Raw genomic sequence first — 7,042 nt, 5'->3', positions numbered from 1 at the left:
GGGATGCCATCCAACCATCTCATCCTCTGTCATCCCTTTCTCCTCCTGCCTTCATTCTTTCCCAGTATCAGGCTCTTTTTCAATGAGTCAGTTCTTTGCATTAGGTGGACAAAGTATTGGAGTTCCAGCTTCAGCATCAGTCCTCCCAATGAATATTCAGGACTGATTTCCTTTAGGATTGACTGCTTTGATCTCCTTGCAGTCCAAGGGACTCAAGAGTCTTCTCCAACACCGCAGTTCAAAATCATCAATTTGTTGGCCCTCAGCTTTCTTTATAGTCCAACTCTCACATCCATACATGACTACTGGAAAAACCATAGCTTTGACTAGATGGAATTTGTCGGCAAAGTGATGTCTCTGCTTTTTAACAGAGGGCTTTAGTTGATTGAAGGAAATGGCAACCCACTCCAGTACTGTTGCCTGGAGAATCCCATGGATAGAGGAGCTTGGTGGGCTACAGTCCACGGGGTTGCAAAGTCGTGTCCACTCAGACACGACTGAGTGACTTCACCTTAGTTGATTGAAGTCAGAGTGTTGGAAAAGGTCAGCATCATTCCCTAGATTCAGACCTGTCTAGGGTCTCAGCAGATAGTTATCATCCTCCACCTTGGTGAGGATCTTAGATCCAGCTGAATGAAAAGATTGACATCAGATTCTTATGTATATCCCTTGAGGAAGAACTAGGACTCTTTTTTATTAAACTATTGTTTACTATTACTTAACTGAGCAATTGTTTCTTGACTGGTTTTCCTTTATTTCTGCATTCTTTCCCTTCACTTAAGGTCGTTGGTCACTGAGACCTGTTCAAGATCTGCCACTGAGGCCAGGCTTAGATGACAAAACAGCTTCGGCCAAAAATGGCTTCTCCTCTGTCAAGAAAGCAATACCTAGTTCTCTTTCTCCAGGGACTGCCTACTCTGTTTACCTTAGGACCCTCATTCCATTGCATTTTAGGGATAGCTACTGGACATGCTGGGTAATCTTCTTGGAAGTGGGGATACAGCAGTGAACAAAACAGGTGATGTCTTTGCCTTTAAGGAGCTTACATTTTGTAGAAGTAGAAGACAATAAGCAAATAAGGAAATAAGTAAACTATATAGTATTGGATGGCATTCAGAGTGATAGAGGCAAATAAAACAGGGAGGATGATACAGTGTGTCAAGTGATATCAGAGATGGTCCCAATGATAAAGTGACTTTGGATAACCCAAAGGAGCTAAGGGAGTGAGCCATCTGGATGTCTGGGCAGAGAGTATTCGAAACAGAGGGAACAGTAATGCAGATGTCCTGAGGTAGGCCACCTTTGAGGAAGAGAATGAAGATCAGTGCGGTTGGAGTGAAAGAGGACAAGCTAGAGAGAGGAAGACAAAGTCAAAGAGAAAAGGGAACACCCTTGTTGGATCCTAAGAGCATTTCAGTGACTTTAACTTTTACTGGAAAGATTTCTAGTAGTCATGTATGGATGTGAGAGTTGGACTATAAAGAAAGCTGAGTGCCAAAGATTTGATGCTTTTGAACTGTGATGTTGAAAAAGACTCTTGAGAGTCCCTTGGACTGCAAGGAGATCAAAGCAGTCAATCCTAAAGGAAATCAGTCCTGAATATTCATTGGGAGGACTGATGCTGAAGCTGGAACTCCAATACTTTGTCCACCTAATGCGAAGAACTGACTCATTGGAAAAGAGCCTGATGCTGGGAAAGAATGAAGGCAGGAGGAGAAAGGGATGACAGAGGATGAGATGGTTGGATGGCATCCCCGACTTGATAGATATGAGTTTGAGTAAGCGCCGGGAGTTGGTGATGGACAGGGAAGCCTGATGTGCTGCAGCCCATAGTGTTGCAAAGAATCAGACACGAACTGAACTGAACTGAACTTTTACTCTGAGATAGGAGCCACTGAACAGAGGAGGGATGTAGATCTGATTTTTGCTCTAACAGAGTCCCTAAAACCACTGTATGTCATGGCAGTCTGTGCCTGGGTTGGAAAAGAATTTCCAGACACAGAGTATTTCAGAAGGGAGTGAGTTTAGGGTGCTTCAAGTGAACCGCGCCGACCTTCTGACAGGTCAGGGAGAGTCAACAGTTTTTGTGGGTTAGTAGCCAATTTTTATCGGAGAAAGCAATGGCAACCCACTCCAGTCTCTTTCCTGGAAAATCCCATGGACAGAGGAGCCTGGTGGGCTGCCATCTATGGGGTCACACAGAGTCAGACAGGACTGAAGTGACTTAGCAGCAGCAGCAGCAGCCAATTTTTATAGCCTCAAGAAAAAAATTCCTGCTGGAAAGGTGGCATTAGGTGATTGGTTAGGGTGAGTATTTTGCCTAATTTGGGGTCAGGAAGCTGCCTGTAAGGACTGAGGGGCTTTTGGCAATGGTTACAGCTGGGTTCAGTTAGTTCCATAGATGGCCTTGGTTCAAGGTCTTGCATCTGTGACCTTGGTATGGGACCTCACAGTGAATGGAGGACAGATCTGAAGAGAGCCTGAGTAGAAGCAGGAGACCAAGTACGTCACTACAGTCATCCCATGAGAGGTGATGGTGGCTCTGGTTAGTGTGGTAACAGGAGAGGAGGTGAGAGGCAATTGGATTCTGGATGTTTTGAATATAGAGCCAATAGGGTTTCCTGATGGATTGGGTAGCATAAGAAAAAGGGAGGAATTTTTGGCCTGACCATTAACTGAGGATGTATAGGCTGTGGAAGTTTTACTGAGTCCTAGGTCTTTGTGCTCCATGCACAACAGGCCAGTAAATTGGGAGACAAGGTGCTGAGGCGAGGAATAGAGACATTATTCGGAAAGCTGGCAGAGAAGATGGCAGACTGGTGTCTCAAAAAAGCCATCTTATCAGGGTCTGGATGTCTTCTATAGAACAGAGATGGGGAGGAGGTGAGGAAGTACAGTATTTAAATAGGCCGTGTGTGGGGAAAAAAAAAAAAAGGCCGTGTGTGTATGCTCAGTCATGTCCAACTCTTTTGTGACTGCATGGACTGTAGCCCACCAGGCTCCTCTGTCCATGGGATTTCCTAGACAAGAATACTTGAGTGGATGCCATTTCCTCCTCCAAGAAGTGAAGTGAAGTGAAATTGCTCTGTCGTGTCCGCCTCTTTTTGACCCCATGGACTGTAGCTAGTCCAGGGATCAAACCCAAGTCCCCTGCATTGGCAGCCAGATCCTTTACCACTGAGCCACCTAGAAAGCCCCAAAAGGCCATAAGTCTTGCAAATATCTCCTGGAATGGCCAGTCTTGTGTAATAGAGGGAAGGAAGTGTGTTAATGTCTTCTTTCGTATAGCCATTCACAGGTGGACAAGATCAGGAGGTCTCCCTAAACAAAGGCACTTTGGTTTAATCTTCAGGCAGAAGGGAGGGTTCCCTATGGCAGGCTATTATGTACAGATAGTATACTGTTAGTGAACAAAAGCAACAGGAAGCAAAGATTAGAGTAAAAGGCAGATCCAACATGTAGTCAGATTTTGCTCTAGGTGGCTCAGTGGTAAAGAATCTGCCTGCCAATACAGGAGACACGGGTTTTAATTCCTGGATTGGGAAGATCCCTGGAGCAGGAAATGGCAACCCACTCTAGTATTCTTGCACGGAAAATTCCTTGGACAGAGGAGCCTGGCAGGCTACAGTCCATGGGGTCTCAGAGAGTCGACAAGACTGAGCAGCTGAGTGCACACGTGCAAGCGTGCACACACACGTCACGGAAGGAGTAGATTTGGGAGTGAGGGGAAGATCAGGAACTTGATTTAACATGTATTAAGTTTGAGATGTCTATTAGGCGTGTCAAGACACCAAGAAAGAAGTTGGATTTACATGTTTGGCAAGATCTGGGTTGAAGATTACAATTGAGAGTCGTCAAGCATATGGATGTTATTTAAAGCTATGAGATTAAAAGAAATCACCAAGGGAGCAAATATAAACAGGAAAGAAAAGATGTGCAAGGATTGAACCCTGGCGCTCTCTGTCGACTTAAAAAAGATACACAATATGAGAGTTATGAATTATTGGGGACAAAATAGTTTTATTTGGGGGCAAAATGAGAACTGCAGCCCGAGATGCTGCACCTCAGATAGCTCTGAGAAACTGCTCCAATGAGGTGAGGTGGTGGGGAGGTCAGTATATGTGGTTTTGGTGAAGGGGGAGTTCATACAATCAAGCATTTTCTTTGCAGAAGTTTTCTGCTAGCCATGAGGGGCTGATGTCACCATGAGGGGATTTAGTGCTTGTCTAGATAGGAGGAGATGCAAGGATTGGGCTCATAAAATCAGTTCCTGGAAATATCTAGCTATCTAAAGACCCATTCTGCCAGTTTTCCTGGAACACAAAGTATCTAGCTCCTGTTTTCCACCCTGAACTTCCTTTGGGGCATGTGGAAGATCAACAGCTGCAACAGCATGGGGTTCAATCCCTGCAGAGGCAGGTGGCGAATGCCTTTGGCAAGTGCCAGTTTGTCCTTGGCATCTCTGACATTAAATGGTTGTAGAGAATTTCTGTTTAGTTGCTAAGTCGTGTCCAACTCTTTTGCGACCCCGTGGACTGTAGCCTGCCAGGCTCCTCTGTCCATGGGATTTCCCAGGCAAGAATATTGGAGTGGGTTGCCATTCCCTTCTCCAGGGGATCTTCCCAACCCAGGGACTGAACCCGTGTCTCCTCCTTTGGCAGGCAGATTCTTTACCACTGAGCCACCATGACAAACTGGTTAGAAACATCTAGGTCCAAGATGGCAGGAGATTAGACTTCCAGTGGACTTTGAGCCTCATTCAGTTCAGCTCAGTTCAGTTGCTCAGTCGTGTACGACACTTTGCGACTTCATGGACTGCAGCGCGCCAGGCTTCCCTGTCCATCACCAACTTCTGGAACTTACTCAAACTCATGTCCATCAAGTCAGTGATGCCATCCAACATCTCATCCTCTGTCACCCCCTCTCCTCCTGCCTTCAATCTTTCCCAGCATCAGGATCTTTTTCAGTGAGTCAGTTCTTCACATTAGGTGGACAAAGTATTGGAGTTTCAGTTTCAGCATCAGTCCTTCCAATGAATATTTAGGACTGATTTTCTTTAGGATGGACTGGTTGGATCTCCTTGCAGTCAAGGGACTCAAGAGCCTTCTCCAACACCATAGGTCAAAAGCATCAAATCTTTGGCACTCAGCTTTCTTTATAGTCCAACTATCACATCCATACATGACTACTGGAAAAGCCGTAGTTTTAACTAGACAGACCTTTGTTGGCAAAGTAACGTCTCTGTTTTTTTAATATGCTATCTAGGTTGGTCATAGCTTCCGAGGAGCAAGCATCTTTTAATTTCATGGCTGCAGTCACCATCTGCAGTGATTTTGGAGCCCAAGAAAATAAAGTTTCTAACTGTTTTCATTGTTTCCCCATCTGGTTTGCCATGAAGTGATGGCAAATGAGTTTCATTATATGCTCAGTATAATACCTTAGCATCTAAATGACACACCCTCCAGCACCTTGACCATTCAGAGCTAACCCTAAAGGTCAAAGTGGGTGGTGGCCTAATTCCTGGAAATTCCCACCTCTTCCTCCAGATAGTTAGAACACTCGTCCCACTCATTAGCTTATGAAATTACCCACCCTTGTAAAAACTGACAACTCCATACACTGGGGCCGCTCTCACCTTCTGAGATGGCCTACACTCTGTCTGTGGAGTGTGTTCTAAGTCCACTTTTTATCTATCACTTTGTCTCTCACTGAATTCTTTTTGTGATGAGACATCAATAAGCTGAGTTTCATTAAGTCCTGAGACCAGGTGTGTGATCCCAATTAAAAGACTGTGGGTTCAAGTCCCAGTCTGAGTTGCACAGTTTCAGTTCCAACTGTCTGGGGTCTAAGTGTTGGTGGTCAGCATGTAGTTAACTTCTTCCACCTGGTGAGGGTTTCAGTATCTGCAGAATATAGCGCAAAGGATACAGCTCAGAATATTATCCATGGCCCTTGAGGAGGAACTAAAGTTCGTGAGTTGGTTTATTTATTTATTTGTTTTTGAAAAATGTATTTGGCTGTGCCAGGTCTTAGTTTTGGCTTGTGGGGGTCTTTGTTGCCATGTGTGGGATCTAGTTCCCTGACCAGGGACCAACCCAGGGCCCCTGCATTGGGAGCACAGAGTCTTAACCGCTGGGCCACCAGGGCAGTCCCCCTTGACTTGGTTTAATAGATAAACTCTTATTGTCTTGCTTGACTGTTTCCCTTTCATTCTGCATTTTCTCACTTCTCTGATTAAATTTGTTCTTTGGGAAGGCCTAGGAGGCTAAAGTCTTTCTACAAATAAGAGAAAGGCAGAGGATATAGGTGGCTCTGTGCTGGGAGGGCCCCACAGGGTCCTGTTCAGTTACAAAGACAATTTTTTAAGTGGGAAAAATAGTTGTACATTTATATGTTGATGGGAAAGAGCCAGAGTCAGATGATGCAGGAGAGAGATTAGTGGAGCAACCTTGTTGACGAGGTAAGAGCGGATGGGATCTCGTACAGAATGAGAGCTTGGCCTTGGTCAGGGCACTAAGGTGCATCCAGAGTGAGAAATGAGCAGCACAGTAAGGGCACCACGGCACAGAGATGGATGGATGTGGTGGAATCTGGTGGAGATTCTCTCGGATGGCCTCTTTCCCTCAGTGAATTAGGCAGCAAGGTCAGCTGGGAGAGAGGATGGAGGAAGGGTTGGAAATTTAGAGAGGTCGGGGCGGGGTTGGTGCACTAGTCATCTCGGGGCACTTAACTTTGAGTGTGTATCAGAATCACCTAGAGTCTGTTCAAGCCCCATCCAGAGTGTCTGGCTCTGGAGGGCTGGGTGGGCCTGAGAATCTGAGTTTCTAAGGAGTTTCTGGGTGGTGCTGAAGCTGCTGGTCTGATGACCCTTTGAGAACTAGCTGGTATGGGCCAGCGGCTGGCAGAGCGAAAGTATGAACTGTGCACAGACAGGGTTGTCAAGCAGCTTCAAGGACTGGTTTGAGGCTGGAAATCAGGGATTGGACGTGTTTCCATTCCGTATTCTTCCTTGCCATATTTACTGTCACTGTCCCTGGGTGGA

The sequence above is a fragment of the Capra hircus genome, chromosome 15 (genome assembly GCF_001704415.2).
Source record: "Capra hircus breed San Clemente chromosome 15, ASM170441v1, whole genome shotgun sequence".
Classification (NCBI taxonomy): domain Eukaryota; kingdom Metazoa; phylum Chordata; class Mammalia; order Artiodactyla; family Bovidae; genus Capra; species Capra hircus.
Note: the sequence above shows the minus strand (reverse complement) of the source record.